Here is a 17,627-nt window from a genome sequence, read left to right as displayed (position 1 = left end):
TTGAATCTACCGGTCACTATCAGAAGAGTTCAGTTAAGAGCCCCCACATCGGGGTGCCCAACAGGCATTGCAGTGCCGGCCTGGCGAGGAGCAATTCCCGATGATGCTAGTCATCCATTGTGATGCTTTAGGGCCCTTGCTCCTGAGACTATGGGTCTCCTATTTTGACAGCCTTTACTGGAACAGTGTATTTTCATTTATGTACTTTAGTTATATGCAGGGCCCCTGGAAATATGTAGCAGAGAGGACCAAATGACGCAACAGGGTTGTCCAATTTATGTGGCAAGAAAAGTCCAGTTATGCATTTACAACGCCAATAGCTCTAACTCAAGCAAATGTGAGACCTGTTGCATTGTAAATGCTTGTTTAGTTTTGTAATGCATCTTTTTTTCCTTTAAGGAAATCAGGCTGCATTACAAAAAAAAAAAAAAAAAATGCTTTATTTAAAATCAATCACAGACATGGTGGTCTGCTGTCTCCAGCAGGCCACCATCCCTGTGAGTGCCGCGATTCTCAAGGGGGTAAAAAATTGCAACCACCTCATGAATATTCATGCGGTGGCCTTTTGCAACCCCCTTGCGAGTCGCAAACAGTGTCGGGGACACTGTTGTGCATACAGTTTTGCGACTCGCAAATTGTGAGACGCTCTGACTCGCAATTTGCGAGTCGCAAAACCCAACGAACCAACATCTGCCCCTGAATTCTTTGACAATGGCTTTTCCTATATATGGCTTGAAATGTGCAGGTACTGTCTGGTACTGAGTACCGGCACTTCTCTCATTTGAAAGGCAGAGTACCTGCACTTCTCAGCACTGCTACAATACATTTAATAGAAGAATACCAGCACTTCTCTGGAGCAAACAGATACTCTAAAGAGTGAGTACATGCACCTCTAGATTTCCATGTAAGGCACTATGTGTAATATTAGTATGTCCTAGTGGCAGTTGATACTAGGTAGTTATAGTTGGGACCTAGTTTCCCTAGATGGAGTATTTTCTTGTTTTGCCAATAACTCTGGCTCCGCTTGACAAACCTGAACAAAATTTTTAAAACGTATACTTTGGTCAGCTCAGCTGCTGTCTTGAAAGGGTCGGGCTGATTCATCAAGATGGGGCCAAGAAAAATAGAGGGAGTGCCAAAACGCGTTAGGCGCATTCATTTTTCCATAGGGTATCTAGACACGCCTGCAGCCCAAACTGCTAAACAGAATTGCACCAAATTTGGCAGGAAGGTAGATGCTGTTCAGCAGATTACGCTTTTTGTTGGTGTGTAAATCTGATCAGTAGTTTTGGAGTGATTGAAGTCCAAAAATATAGCTCTATAGGGACACAAATCCTCCACGGATCCCACTGTCCCCATGCAGATATCTGATTGTCTGCCAACCTTCAACAAGAAAGTGTTGGCAGCCATCTTGGGACTTGGCTTCAGGAGAGTCCCAGGAAGAAATAAAATGAAAAAATAAAATTAAAATTACAAATAAAAAAAATTAAAAACCCACAAAAGGGGCCAGGATAGGAACAGAATAATCCATGGGTCCAGATCTGTGGATTTTTCCAACTTTTTGGGGAGGGAAAAAAAAAAAAAAAAAGAGAGGTGGCTTCCTGCCCTTTTTGTGAGGTGCCCGGGTGGACCAAGTCCCGGGGGCATGGGAAAGTTACCAGCGGATGCATGGACCCCCTGCTGGGCTTCCCACAGCCCCAGGGACCACCACCTCCCTGGGGCTTCAATGAAGTTTGATTTTGGGGGCACTTGTCCCCCTAGCAGCTCTGGGGACCACCACCTCCCCGGGGAAAAATGAAATAATAAAGGGGGTTCTGTTTCTAACTAACCCGCAGCCCCAGGGACGACCACCTCCTCTGGGCTTTAGATAACTAGAAAGAATGAAGGGGATCCATTTCGGACCCCCGAGCCCTGGAGACCACCGCCTCCCCGGGGCAATGTTCGTTTGAGGGGGCCACGCAGGCCCACCTCGTGGAGCCAATAATGGCCTTGGGGACTTTTAACTCCCCCAGGGCCGGGTCCTACTATGTCCCAGGGTGCCCACCCTCGGGACATAGCTGTTTGCTTTTGACTGGTGGGAGCTGACAGCCCCCACCAAGCTAAAGCAAACAAAGTCCGCTTTCTGACAGCAGGCGCTGTCAAACAGCTCCTGCTGTCAAAAAGTGGAGTTTTCAACTGTTTCCCTGCACGGCAGTATGCATGTAGTGAAACAGATGAAAACATTGATTCCACAGGATGTGAGAAGCCAGTTAGAACTGCAGGAGCCTTCAGGCCCCCCGGTCTTGTCACTCTCTCGCTCTCTCTTTCTCTTCCATCCCATGGAAGAGAGAGATTCTCATTGCAATGGTTTCTCCATGCAATGACTTCACAGTGTCAAACTAGCAAGATGCTTGGTACAAATGTTCTAGTTACATTTAGATGCAGAGCAGAACAGATTCACTTCCGGCCTAATGGTCAAGGTCTTGTACTGTTACCCAGTAGGCTGAAGGTTCAAATCCTAGAATCGCTTGGCAGTGTGTTTATTTATTTAGTAGTGTTTTGACTGAAAGCTTCCTAGTGATTAAACATTCACTTTTCTTTCCAATCGCATGTGTGGGTTGAGTGTCATAGGGATGTCTGAAAGCATCATAGAAAAGAGTCACCTATGGCCTAAAGGTAAGGTCACGGACACTCACACTGAACGTTCAGGGTTCTACTCCAGGAATGTCCCTGGTCATTTTCCCTCTTTAATTTCTTTTATACTTCAGAAGTTTAAAAGGTTCATACTGAAAGGCGATTTCACTGTTTCTAATTGACAAATATATGTTTACTTTCAATTTGTGCAAAAATCTCCCATTCCTGGTATATCACTCATCAAAGCCTAAACAATGTACTATTCCTACCTCTCTCTCTTTCACGCTCTCTCTCTCTCAATTTATCTTTTTCAATCTTTCTCCCACTCACACTCACTCGGACCCTTACTCACCCACTCAGACCCTCATGCACCCACTCAGCCACACTTACCCACTGAAACCCTCATGCACCTACTCACAGACCCACACTGACACACCCACTAAGACATTGATACACCCACTCTCACACCCAGAGAGACACTCTCACCCCCAAACACACCTTTTCACACCTAATCTCACATCCAAAGAGGCCGACACCTGATACACATGGCCATAAGAGGTTCCCCACGCAATAGCCCGATCCTCCCATTATTAAATAAAGAAAGAAAGAAAAAGAGTGACAGCTCCACTAAGGAAGATGCTTGGACACTTGTGGTTTTATTGACAGGCACTAAAAGCACAAGTAAACACCTCTCAAATGACAAACCACCACTCTCATAATACATACATGTAATATTATTGGTCAGTGACACCATTCTAGGGAGCATGTTAGTAAATATCTGCAAACAAACAGTATAGCTAGAGGAAGAAGAGAGGTGGAGTAGATGAATACAACTGCTCCGGAGTTCAGTGATTTTGCACTAAGATTACTATTTCTTCACTAGTTGGACTATATTAGAGATAATAATAGTTATTGCAATATAAGTTGTTTGTTTATGTGTAAATATGCTTCATGTACCAGATTGTGCATTGCCCCACCAAGTAATGTTTACGTTTCAGTTCTCCCGATACAGCAGGAAGAAGTGGCTACACTGATGCAAATAAATATTAAATAGCAGAATTATAACATGTTGAACAGTTGTTCAAAATGCACTTTGTTGGTGCATAAATATGATATTAAGCAACTGTTCTCTATGTTGTGTCTTCACTGTGGTTTTGTGAGCCATGCAGTTGTACAAACTCATGCTTCTGCGGGTAAAAGTTTAAGAAATATTTGTTTTTGTTAAGCTTCCCCTTTGTTTCAAGAACTTAAGGGACAGGTAGATAAGAAAGGACGATAACTGCAGATGTTGAAACCACATCTGTAATCACATCATGAGAATGTATTCATGCTCTAAGATTCCTGTTTGTGATTGCGTAAGGCTTAACTTACGAAACACCAATTATATGCTCACACGTCTGACAAGTCTGTGTGATTTTAACGTATGTCAATGTAGTTCAAACAGTACATAAAGACTGTGCCAGTTGCGTCTGGCAGAGCAGACTTGGAAGCCGACCTCTTCATCTCTCGCAAGCTCACATAAATATACCTTCACAACTGTATTTGATTCCTATCTCTTGTTAACAGACAAGTATAACCGACTTGTGCATTCACAAACAATCCTCCTTCACAACTGAATTGGATTTTTTAATAACTATTAAAAATAGCTGGATAATTATTTTTCTATTTCTTAACTGAAATTGGCATTATTAAATTTAAACATGTGATATATATATATATATATATATATATATATAGACACACACACACTGAAAAAACTAAAAGAGGGACTTTATAGTTATGATCTGAATTTACACACACCAAACCACATAAATTCAGCTGTTATAGTTAGTTATTTCAAGCAACTATAACTCATGCCCTAAGGTAACTATAAGTCGCACCCCCGTCATGCACAGTTTTCTCATTAATCATTTGTTGTGTAAACGTTTTAGTGATAATATCAATGATGCCATAGAAGATGTCACCAATAATGTAAAATGTGGGGTAATTAGTTGCGCATTGCTAGGGTGCGAGTTATAGTTACCATACGACATGAGTTATAGTTACTTGAAAGAACTAAAACAGCAGAATTTCTATGGTTTTGTGTTTGTAAATTCAGAACCTAACTATCACGTCCCTCTAACCTTTGTTTTTTTCAGTGGATTTCGGCACAGCCTTCAGCGGGACAAATGTAAATTATTTACCAATGACATCAAGGGATTTTTGCAAGGAATACCCAAGAACGAATTAAAGTGATGGGCGTGGTTAACGCCCACAGATAAGTAACCACACATCGGAAAGCAGCGCTTGAGGGCTGCTACGCTCACCACAAAAAAGAAATAAGTGTTGGTAGGATGAGCCATCTCTGAACAGGGGGAAGAGCTGTCACCTACCCCTTTTACATCACAAACCTTTACCTGACCAGACTCACACACAAAGGGTCTGACCCTAGACTTTTTTACCCCCCAGACAAACTGGGGCCTAAGCAGGGAGGCTGGAACTTCCAAAATCCTCTTGCTGTGGAAACCTCTAGAACATTCTCCTACTTCAAAGCTGGCACCAACTATAAATATGGGACCTCAGACCCAACTCTTCTGTGCACCTTTGAACCAGTGGAAGGCTCAGGATGACTTCTGGGCTACTCTGCAAGGAACTGCTACTCTGTTGCCCTGATGCCTGAGTGAAAAGAACTGGACCTGCATCTTAAACCCAGGACCACCAGAGTGACTCAAATGGACAGTTGGCTGGCCTCCTGATCAGAGCCTCAGGGACAAAAGGGCTCCAAAAACCTTGACCCTGGGACCTGGACTATGTCTCTGGTTAGTCCTAAGCCCCAAGTGCTGCCACCCCAGTGCTGGATCCGTGGAAGTTGGGTCTATTTTTTACTTAAAACTTGATATTTGCATGACTGTATTTTTGTCATTTTGGGTTAGATTTTGCTCTATTTTTCTAAATGTGTGTGGAATTTCCCTTGTGTTGTGTTTTCATGTCATTACTGGTTGAATTTCTGCATAAATACTTTACACACAGTGCGCCCCCCCCCCCCCCACCCCCAAATTAAACCTGGCTGCTCTGTGCAAAGCTACCAGACTGCTGAGCACAGGTTAATTTGGGATTTGCTAGTGTTTCACCCGGACAAGAAAAATGGTTGCTAAATGAGAAAGGGTTTCACACCCCTCAATCAGTGACCCAATGTCCATAACCTAATACCCTAGTTCACGTAGTAAAATATGGTGTAGTGAGAAAGTTATTAAGCTTGAAACAAGTTCTACACTGTGGTGTTGATACTCCTACTGCACTAAATTGTTTGGTGGTAGTCAAATCATACTGTACCTATACCTTTGTCCCCTTTATTGCTATTATGTGCAGGGGGTGGGTGAGCCACTGAAGACTGTAGCCAGGCCTGGCTCAACTCGAAGATTTCTAGGCTCCTCAAGTTCAAATTGAGCTGAACCTTCATTTGGCTTTTGTCTGCCACCCATAGCCAATCTAGTGGCTGGACTGCACAAGTGAAACCAGAAAATCTAGGATCAATTCTGGCTTCCCTACTTGACCAAACTGTTGGATCCTAGCCAATTGTTTTTATTTCACTTTATCTTTGTTATCACATGCTAGAGCACATAGAAATGCATGAGTTAAGAATATGCACAGTAAAAAAACCTTCTCGAGTTTTATTTAATAGAATTTATTGGTGTTACACGTGTAACAACAAACTAAGCCACCCAGAGGCTGAATATAAGTGACTTGCCTTGCTAGTGGCAAGCTCCCAAGCTCATTTGTCACTTTTAATAAACGCCTTTCAATGCAATTATATAATCTGGTGTACCATGGTGAAGCTTGTTTTGCACATTATTAAAATACACTTTTTTTTTTTTTATTATTTAGATGGGACTTAAATATATTTTTTACATATTTGTTGCAAAATATCTTTAAAATTAATGTGTTCCTAAAGCTAAATGGTGCAAGACACCTGCTCTGATTTTTTTCCTTTACTTCAGTTAAAGCGTAACTTTATAGGTTTCTTAATGGTAGTGCTCCGTCACGTTAACAGCATCCCAGTGCTGCTGTTCTCTAGGGGCCGAACTGGAAGAGGCCCTCATGTCGTACTTTTAGTACCCCTGCACTAGGTTAGCATGATGTTATGGCAAAAAAAAAAAATGCCAGATACTCACAGGCACTGAGGGCAGAGAACATGACTGTATACCACGCAGGGTATATACCGTCCCAATAACTTGTTTCTGTATTTTTGCCATTGTTGTGCCATTCAAATAGTAGCAATAGCTTATTTAGGGTCCCTGGCGTCCAGTAGTGATTCATTAGGGGAAAGGGGTCTCCACCGAAGCCAAAAGGTTAAGAACTACTAACTTACAAGCCCAGTTTGCTTGCATCGCCATTCATTTGGAAGCCCTTCATTACATACAGCCGTTTTCACAACAAACTGATCATTGACCTTCACAAAAAAACTAAACAAGGCTTATTTAGAGATCTCACTACGTAAACAAAGAACGAACTCTTACCAATACTTTCTCCTACTTTGGTTCAAACTTTTAGGGCACTCTCTCAGAAAAAAAACATTCGAAAAGCTCTAGCAGGAAAATTCATTCAATAGTTCTTCAACTATATATATATTTACACACATATATATAAATCCTTACTTTTTGTTTTCAGACACGATTTCACTCATTCAATTTCTTCTTTCCTTTCGATTTTAAGGAACGCTAACTTCAGAAGGCAAGAGAAGGTTACCCGACAGCATGTTAAAAAAATGATTGACAGGCAAGAAGCGGAAAAGAGGGGGAGTGCGTTTAAAAGCCGAGCTTCCAACTAAAAGTACTTCAATTGGTTAAAAAAAAAATGACCCTCCCCGAAATAGGTTGGCCAGTCTATACCAGAAGAACGCTTGCTGGTTCGACGAGACGACAACCACTGATGCACCGGAAGAGAACCTTTTCTGCTCAAAATGTAGCCCAGCCACAGTTCACCCGACCTTGCGTCCAATCACATTACCTTGCTACACCGGAAGAGAATGCGTGAGTGATCCCGGAAAGCGTTGTCCAAAGCAGCGAACGCGTAAGTCGTTGCTGATGATTGTTTTTGGAATGCTGCAGCTGCCTCTCGTGACAGTCTCCGATTCATTCTAAGTGGAGAGTGGAGTAAGACGAAAACAGCACAGTATGGGCAGGCACAGCATGTGAGATGGTCAGTGCTAGCAGTGGGTGTTTTAGATTTTTCATTTTAGAAATCCGCTGTCAGTCTAATTGAAGTGAACCAAGACTACAGCTCCCAGATTACATCAGTTTGCTAAGGAAAAAGTCCGCCGCTGGAAAAAAAAAATTCCTATGACCTTTCTTATGAAGCCATCAGAGAGACATTTTTTGGTAGCACTCCACAGATAAAAATTCAATGCAGGTTATTTTAGATTTGCATATTTTACTTTAATTGTAGGCGGGGAAGAGGCCCTTAACTCCAGGTGGTTGGTAACAGCTCTGAACCTGTGCCTAGACACCCATTCAGTGACTCGTGTTAGTGCAGCACAACCTTCCAGAAACACTTGATAATTAGCTGGGGCTATTTTGTGTCTGACTGTAGTAAGAGAAGAGTTTCTCCCCCCCCCCCCCCCCAGTAGGGAAACAGTTTCTTCTCTGCACTTTGCATTTCTTCATCCCCCGTCTTACCATCCTCTCGCCCTAGCTCCCGGATGTCCATCTCCTCCCCTCATCTTTTCATACCCTCTTTTTCTCTTTGCGGTCCTTCTCCTTTTTCTCATCTCACCTTGTTTCTCAAGTTCAGCCTATTTCCCCCGTTTAGCGCTCTAAGTTCTTTACCTACTCCAATTCCCCCCTCATCACGGGCCCATCAGGTTCTTTTTTTCCTCAAGGACGCTTCTTCTTTCCAGTTCCCTCCATTTACCTTCTTTTCCTCTGCTCATGCATCAGTCATTTCTTACTCTTCCCCATGTTCATCATTCGCCTCTTACCTCATCATAACGTCTAGCCTAGGTACCTTCTTTTACCCCTCTCTAAGGTCCCCTTTCATCTTTACTCTCTTCTTTTCTTCCCCTTTGCTCTTCCTCCTCCCCCACTCAACCTTTTCCTTTTTCACCCCTCTTCAGTCTTCCTAACGCCAGTTTTCTCTCGGACGTTCTCCCTTCCTTTCCTTCTCGAAGCCCCTCTCTCTGAGTCGCTTAGTATTTCAGATGCTGAGTCTGAACTGAGCCCAGTTTTACACGCTAACCTTGATCTTGCCTGCTTGAGCTCCCAACCTTAGCCCTTCGGAGGAACCCCATGTACGCATGAAACAATCGGAATACTTTTATTTAAGTGGACTGTAAATCAGAGGACACATTTCTGGTATCATCCCACCCCACTCCAAATCATGCCCCTAGATATTTTAAAGCTACAGGTCTGATTGGACACTAAGTTTATCAAGTTTGATTACTTTTGCATTTCTGTATCGGAGTTCCAGTTCATCTAAAACCTCCCTGGTAAACATGGAATGCCAACAAGCTGGATATTTCACTGGGGTGGGCAGGGACGACAAGATTGGGCAAACTCAAACCTCCAGTAAGAGGCAAAAGAACTAAAATACTTTACACCTAGTTCTGACTTTGCCACATCACCAAAATAATGTAAAAGAAAAATGTTTTGGTCCCTTCGGGGGAAGGATATGAATTAATCTCCATGACAGTGGTTGTACCGTAAAGAACGTTCTGTACCGATGTAATATATCACATTTATTAGACACTTAAATTCCGCAATTTAAAGTAATTGAGGTGCCCCTATATAACGGCGCAGTGTGAGTGAATTATGTGTTAGTATAAGTGTTGCAGTGCTATTTACATAAAAACTAAAACCGAACTGTGGTTAAAAGCATGGGGTCTCAGACAAGCACCTATAACAATAGGTACTGTGAGCCTGCTGAATTTTTCGAAAGCCAATCCACAATTCAAATACAATGTCGATGTTTTTTTCAACCCCTATAAAATAAATTAATTCAGACGGGTCATCATCGGGACAGAATATTGAAATAGGAAGCACCCTCATTTGATTGCACTCAGACACATCCTAGACGTGTTAACAATAAAACTTTGCCAATTCGCCTTCCGTTTCATGTAGCCCTGGTGTGTTGTTAATAATGCCACTTTTTAGGGTCGAGCCTGCGTTGCATGCGTATCGCAGCGAGCCGCTTTTGTATTTAGGAAAGGGCTCGGAGCCCTGTCAACTTCACGTCACTGTTTTTTATTGGTTCGTAGGCTTGCCTAATAAAATCTGCTTGCTTTCATTAGTCGAAGACAAACATACGTCATGCCTTTTCCGGTGGCTAGCCCTCCTCGGGCGCAGCGACCAAGTACAGAAATCATGCGAGGCTCGCTGTTTTCCATTGGGCTCGTGGACTTCTTTTTCTCTAATTTACGAGCGCGATCTCGCTTGGCAGAAGTCGAGCGCTTTACATAGTTAATTTCACTTTTTCGGGTTGCGTACACAAATGCACTTTTGCCCGATAGGTGAAAAGTCGGGTTAGGAGTTTACAACGCCATCAGCTCTAACATGACCAAACGCGAGACCCATTGCATTGTAAATGCTTGTTTACTTTGCCATCTAATGGCTTCAGGAGGGTCTTACATTGTTCCATGAAAATGAGCCAATCATTTAAAGTTCTTTTAAAAATATGTTGGCATGGTCCTATGTTAAAGTTAAGGATCTGCAGTCCTGATTTAATCAGGATATATGCTTTGGCTCATTTTCATGGAGCCATGCAAGACCTTCCTGAAGCCATTAGATGTTAAAGTATAAAAGTGGTTTTAACAACACACCAGGGCTACATGAAATGGAAGGTGAATTGGCAGACTTTTATTGTTACTGTGCCGTTATATAGGAGCACCTCAATTACTTTAAATTGTGGAATTTAAGTTTCTAATAAATGTGATGTATTACTCACAAACTTCATCAGTACAGAAAGTTCTTTATGGTAGTGGTTCCCAACCTTTTGAATTCTTTGGATCCCACTTTATCATTACTGGAACCCGGAGACTCCCAATGGATCATTACTGGAATCTGGGGACCCCTCACTGAGTCAATATTAAAAGCTGGTGACCAAATCTGTTAATATTATGTCATTTTCTAAGCAGTCGCGGACCCCCTGAGGAGGCTTCGCAGACCCGTAGGAGTCCCTGGACCACAGGTTGGGAACCACTGCTTTATGGTACAACCACTGTCATGGAGGTTAATTCATATCCTTCCCTTGCAGGGACCAAAACATTTTTCTTTTACATTATTCACTGACTCGGGTCCCAGGGTACCGGGTTGCCCCATTTTGTGAAAATACATCACCAAAATAGGCTGTCAATAAGCACTACATTAAAATTCTCGTCAAGAACCCCACCACAGCACCTTCTTCCTGTAATGGTAGTCCATGAGCATTGCCATCAGAACCACTTACTGACGGTCCTGGTTTAATTAGTAAATTGGAAACAGTGGAACCAGAATTCGTGGTTTTTAATCCTGACATCTCAGTTTCATCAAATGTACCCTTAGGCAATGCAAGTTATTCCTCTCTGTGTTTGTTTGCAGTAATAGGATTCCTTAAAATAAAGCAAGTAAAACATTGGTAGTAATGTTTTTCTTTTTTTCTCCAGGTGAGAAAAGCACCAAATATCATTCTATACTCACTGAAATATGGTTTAGTGGGAGAGGTATGGACCTCGAAACAAGCAGTCATGTATTGCAATCTGGATTCTTATTGACCACATATACTAATGTTGGACAAATCATGCTCTCGTTGGACCTTTGTCCTCTTTTCGCATTATGTGAGATCTTTGTAACAGGCTCAGTACAAGAAATGAGCACCAAGGACCAACATCCAGTCCAGGGTCTGTGCAGTTCATACATGATAAAGTGATGTTTTCCTGTCTAAAAGTGTAAAATTAAAAGATGATGCAAGCTTGGTACGCTACTCTGCAAGCTTGGTGGACTCCCTAACACACCATTAAGAAGTGATGGCTGCAAATTTGGGGCCTGATTTAGAGATTGGCTATATATACTTCATACCAAATGTGTTAGCTATTTTGCCAGCCTGCATTTTTACTATTCATTAGATAAAATGCAGATGCAGTAGGGCAGACGTATCTGACACATTTGTGAAGGAGTACCCGGTCCGGCAAACTTTCAGTGTCTTTGTTTCTAGTACCTACTGGACCATACCTCTGCAGTATGTAGTGTACGGATCCTATAAAATCTGAACCTTTTTCTAATATAACCTAAAGCTTCTATAAGTGAGCATCCACATATGATTTTTGTTAGACCTGACGTCCTTGGCACGCCCCCAAACTTTTTACCTTCACTCCTCCTGTTTTGCTGAATTCATTTCTGTTGGCTTTAGGACTGTGTGCACATTACCACTGCCAACAAGTGCTCAAGTTCCTTTGCTGTCTCTCTAGAACAGGGTACAACTGGTCTACACCTAATTGGCACATTTAATTTACTTGTAAGTCTCTAGTAAATGGTACTAGATCTATCCAAGGCCTGTAAATGAAATGGCACTAGTGGGCCTGCAGCACTCAATGTGCAACCCACTAAAGAAGCACTGTAACCCATCTCAGGCCTGACACGGGAGCACTCCGTGCAGTTTTAAATTGCCATTTCGACCTGGCAGAATAAACCTTTTGTCAGGCTCAAACTTTCCATTTTTTTTTTTTAATACTGATAAGTCATCCCTATGTTAGGCCGTAACCACCCAGAAGGCAGGGTGCATAGTATTAAAAAAAAAAATAGGACATGTGGGTTTAAGGTTTACATGCCCTAGCAGCGAAAAACCACTAAAGCCATTATTCACTGATCTAAGGCTTATATTTCCTATTGACTAACACATGGATACCTTTTAACATTTAATAAATGCTTTGATTATGAGCAGATAGCGATATGCTGTATAGACGCAAATGAATTATTTAAAATCCTCTTTGAGTAAAGTGAGATTTTGAGTCACAATTCTTTTAGAAATTTGGAATTTGCATGGCCCAACAATTTGTGTCTTTTGCCAATGTCCTTGGTCCCCCTGCAAAGGAATATGACACCAGGCCTGCCTGTCTTTTGTCACCCCTAGACAGTTTTGAGTCTTGATGGGGAAGAACTTTCCAGAACCAGATGTGGGGGTAGGACAGGGAGCCTCCCCGACACGTGTGTGTGTGTGTGTGTACGTACACACACAAACACCAGAACCACTGTATAAAACACTATTGGACCTGTAGAAGTTACAGAAAGACTGCCCTGCTGCTTGAGTTACTCATCCCAAGGAGGTGCCTCCTAAGGTCGTGTACCCCTGACTGGCATCAGAGTGTGCTCTTCTGTAAGAAACAGTAGAAATCATGAAGTTTGGGCTCCCTGTGACAGTGGACAGGCCTGCTGGTACTGAGACTCTGCCACACATGATCGCTGGCAACAGGAAGCTCTGGTGAGACCTGCTTTTTTTCAATGCAGCAAGCACTAGCAACAATCAGTAATGTGGGAGAGCTGCACTTCGCACCACAGCAATGACAGCCCGCAGTGACTGGCAAAGCTACAGCAAAAACCGTCCGCCGCTCTTCGTGCAACATTGATGATAGCCTGCAACGCTCTGTCTACCCCTTGCAGCCTCCTCCAACGCGAATAGAACTTTTTGCGCCTGACTTTTGAGATAACGTTTCTGCAGGGCTAACCTGGTAGCTTCAGCCGACCTACAGTCCATTGCGGTTGACCTGAACTTGTGACTCATTTTGCCCTCCTCCACCCCCACCATCTAGTGCAAGGAGATGACTGCAAGTGGCTTTTGTGCTTTTATGTGCTATTTTCACACACACAAAAATAAATTTCATGTTTCCGGTTCTACTGATTGGATTTTTGTCACTCTTGTATCATTTTATTTATTAAAAATGTACTCTGTTTTCCTAAATTGGTTTGGGATTTTCTTGTGTTGTTTTCACTTTATTACTGTTTGTGTACTGCTTAAATATTTTACACATTATCTTAGTTAAGGCTGACTGCTTTTGTGGCAAGCTACCAGGAGATTAAGCATTGGTTAATTTAGTGAATTTGCGGTTCACCATGACAAGAATTGTGGGTTTTTTCTTGATTAGGGCGTCTAGCCCCCTTTTGACCAGTAACCGAATTTCTTACATTGGTGTCCAGTAGTGGGATCCAGTACTTGTGTTTGTACAGTGCCACTCCTTCCTGGAGGTGAACTGATGATGTACTGGAGCGTAATCTGACTGTGACGCGCGGGTTCTATCTTCCTCTCCTGGAGACACAGAGTAGAAGGTTCTCCCTTCATAAAGCACCTGTAAGCTCCGCCCGCTGAGCCACGCCCCGTCCACCCTCGAAGTAGGTAAAGGAATTCCCGCCTTTTACCAGGATGATGGACAGCTTTCCAAAACGACCCCACTGCGTTTACCGCCGATTCAGGTGGTGCGTTGTTGATGCGCAGAAGCACGAGGACATCTCCACAAAGACGCACTAGTAACAATAACATTGCCAAAGGCACACAAGGTTGCTGGAGACGTTTACCCCGTGGCCCATCACGTACCCCTAGTGTACAATATAAACAGGGCGTATAAAACATGATAGGTAACGCTTACTGACATACTCGTAGAAAATACTCCGGTTGGGTAGACCACGATGCTCATTTTACAGAAACTAAACCTCAACAGAAAGCACTTAGAAATATAAACGTAGCAGGTGCCGCAGTTGAAGCTCAGCTTCTGGAAAGGACAAGCCACCCTAACTCTTGGGCTTGGCAAAGATAAAGCAAGGCTGTGCGCTCAGAGATCCCATAGCAGAAAAGATCTAGAATCCTTCCTGGAGGTGAACTGATGATGTACTGGAGCGTAATCTGTATCTGACTGTGACGCTCGGGTTCTATCTTCCTCTGCTGGAGACACAGAGTAGAAGGTTCTCCCTTTATAAAGCACCTGTAAGCTCCGCCCGCTGAGCAACGCCCCGTCCACCCTCGAAGTAGGTAAAGGAATTCCCGCCTTTTACCAGGATGATGGACAGCTTTCCAAAACGACCCCAATGCGTTTACCGCCGATTCCGGTGGTGCGTTGTTGATGCTCAGAAGCACAAGGACATCTCCACAAAGACGCACTAGTAACAATCACATTGCCAAAGGCACACAAGGTTGCTGGAGACGTTTTACCCCGTGGCCCATCACGTACCCTTAGTGTACAATATAAACGGGGCGTATAAAACATGCTAGGTTACGCTTACTGACATACTCATAGAAAATACTCCGGTTGGGTAGACCACAATGCTCATTTTACAGAAACTAAACCTCAAAGGAAGCACTTACAAATATAATCGTAGCAGGTGCCGCAGTTGAAGCTCAGCTTCTGGAAAGGACAAGCCACCCTAACTCTTGGGCTTGGCAAAGATAAAGCAAGGCTGTGCGCTCAGAGATCCCATAGCAGAAAAAGATCTAGAATCCATCCTGGAGGTGAACTGATGATGTACTGGAGCGTAATCTGTATCTGACTGAGACGCGCGGGTTCGATCTTCCTCTGCTGGAGACACAGAGTAGAAGGTTCTCCCTTTATAAAGCACCTGTAAGCTCCGCCCGCTGAGCCACGCCCCGTCCACCCTCGAAGTAGGTAAAGGAATTCCCGCCTTTTACCAGAATGATGGACAGCTTTCCAAAACGACCCCAATGCGTTTACCGCCGATTCCGGTGGTGCGTTGTTGATGCTCAGAAGCACAAGGACATCTCCACAAAGACGCACTAGTAACAATCACATTGCCAAAGGCACACAAGGTTGCTGGAGACGTTTACCCCGTGGCCCATCACGTACCCTTAGTGTACAATATAAACGGGGCATATAAAACATGCTAGGTAACGCTTACTGACATACTCGTAGAAAATACTCCGGTTGGGTAGGCCACGATGCTCATTTTACAGAAACTAAACCAATAACAAAATACACACACACTCTTTTAAACCTGTCTGACTAAGTATTTTTTACCCATGATTCTAATTATGTATTGTATGTGCATATGTGTGTGTATTCATGTGTGTGTCTGTGTGTGTGTGTGTGTGTGTATAAATATATATATATATATATATTTGTGTATGTATGTGTATATGTTGTTCCTGTGCCTGGCATGTTTGTGGATCATTGCATGGCTCCTGGTTTTTTTGGGTTGTTATACTAGATATCTATGAATTTCTGCTCTCTTTTTATCACACTTATCTACTCATCACTCTTATGTCATGTCTCTATCAAACTATCCTCCATTCTCACTCGGACTCACCCCAAATCCCTTCGACCACTTTCATCTCCTAAATATCTCTGCCTAAGCTCTTACCTCCACATCTAACTCACCAAACCTCACTCTACCTCTGTGACCTCCCACACAACCCTACTAAATTTTCCTGCATTCATCTCACCCTGCTACTATGCTCTCCCTAACCCTTCCACATCCTCTTTCCCCTCCACTCCCCTTTTATTCATCTCAAGCCTTTGGATTGAGTAAATGAAGGATAAACTCCCAAAATTAACACTTCTGGATTTCTTTCCTCCTCCACCCCTCCATTACTCCAGTCAATCTAACTAACAAACTCTCCTATCCGCAACTCAAATTAACTCATAATAATACTAAAACTGTACTCCTTATTAAATTATACTAATCCATCACTAATTCTTGTTGGGTACCGGAGTAGCGTGCTACTCATCGAAAAGCGCTTCGACGCCTCGTCAGGGGTAGTAAGCGCTATATAAATACGATTACAATTACACTTGTGCAAAACTAAAATTGCATATTTATGATCTGACATTGGATTCTACCTCTTCTTAAATTCTCCTTGGTTGGCTATTTTCCCCTTTCCTCTAACACTAATTCTCATCTCATTTTGCACCTGTGACTCATCTACAAAGATTGAGTTGGATCTCAGCAGCTCGGAGAGCTACACTGTGGCATAGCTGAAAGAATTTTGCAGGGAGAAGGGCTTAACAGTAAACAGGAGCTCAAAGAGAAAAAAGCTCCAGAAAGCCTTCGGGCCTGGGAAGAGGCCCATTAGCTGCTAACTACAGCACCGGAGCAAAGGGGGTGGGGGTGTAGAGGTAGGGGAGCAGCAGGAGGATACAAAATTCTCTGACCATGGCTTGAGATAATGGCTCACAGGAGTGAGGTCCTCTGCTGGATCTAAAGCAGGGAGAAGGGTATCCTCCCACAACGTGTCCCATGAAGAACTGAAAGACAGGACAGGGAGTTTCTACTAGAGCTAGCTGAGTTGCAGCTGGCAGCAAAGAGGCTGACTGGGCCTTTCAGGAGAAGAAATTTCGGTTGGCACATGAAGTTAATCTAAAGGAACTGGCCCTGAAAGCCAAACAAATCTTAGTCCACCATCAGTGGTGCCAGCAAACATACAGTGTCTAATAGAGACAGAAAGGTCTGCATTCTCGAAAGACCTGTTACCTAGTTATGTGGTGGGGGATGATATTGATAAGTGGCTAGCAGTCTGTGAGGTAGCCCTGCACATGCATAGGATACCTGAGGAGGTTGGTGGTCTAGACTGTGGAAGGACAAGACCTCAGTTGGAAGGGGTTTGGTTTTACTCTTGAAAAGTACAGGCTCAGGTAAAGTGATAAACTGCCTAACCAGTCTTTGGTAGAGTTTGTGGATTACTCCGAAAAGGCACTAACGGTTGGGGGAAGGGTAGCAGTGTAAATTATGTTGAGTGCTTTAACCTGATATTGAGGGAGCACATGCTTTAATACTTGTTTTTATACCTGATTAAGAACAAGCTCACTTCATCCCAAGAATTTGCTAAGGAGGTGGACCTCTAGGTCAGCACCTGAATGTCCAAGAAGGGAACACCAAAAGAGTAGACCGGGTGCCCACCAGGAAAAAATGGGGGAGATAAAAATAGTTCTCAAAAGGCCCTCAAAACCATTCTCAGGGGAAGGATGTCTAATCCCAGCCTGAACAAAGGCAAAGTGGTTATCATGAGGAAAAAAGCCTCAGAATGTTTTTTTCCCTAATAACTACTAGTGCTATAGGTACACCAAGGGC

General features: G+C 43.2%; 2 protein-coding genes across 4 annotated transcripts in view; one reads left to right on the top strand and one right to left on the bottom strand.

Annotated features, from left to right (window-relative positions):
- TRMT10C (tRNA methyltransferase 10C, mitochondrial RNase P subunit) overlaps positions 1–7,528 on the bottom strand; it is a 58,439-nt gene extending 50,911 nt beyond the window's left edge. The window contains exon 1 of one of the 2 annotated variants that reach the window (XM_069204862.1): positions 7,248–7,528. The gene's annotated coding sequence lies outside the window, so the exon portion shown is untranslated. The remainder of the gene's footprint in view (positions 1–7,247) is intronic. The other variant, XM_069204863.1, reaches the window with a different exon arrangement.
- Positions 7,470–17,627, top strand: part of LOC138250238 (putative protein ARB2BP) — a 56,374-nt gene continuing 46,216 nt past the window's right edge. Inside the window, exon 1 of one of the 2 annotated variants that reach the window (XM_069204864.1) lies at positions 7,470–7,662. The gene's annotated coding sequence lies outside the window, so the exon portion shown is untranslated. Of the gene's footprint in view, positions 7,792–17,627 lie in introns of both variants that reach the window. The other variant, XM_069204865.1, reaches the window with a different exon arrangement.

The sequence above is a fragment of the Pleurodeles waltl genome, chromosome 8, assembly GCF_031143425.1.
Source record: "Pleurodeles waltl isolate 20211129_DDA chromosome 8, aPleWal1.hap1.20221129, whole genome shotgun sequence".
NCBI classification, from domain to species: Eukaryota; Metazoa; Chordata; class Amphibia; order Caudata; family Salamandridae; genus Pleurodeles; species Pleurodeles waltl.
Note: the sequence above shows the minus strand (reverse complement) of the source record. Positions and strands in the feature narration are given on the sequence as shown.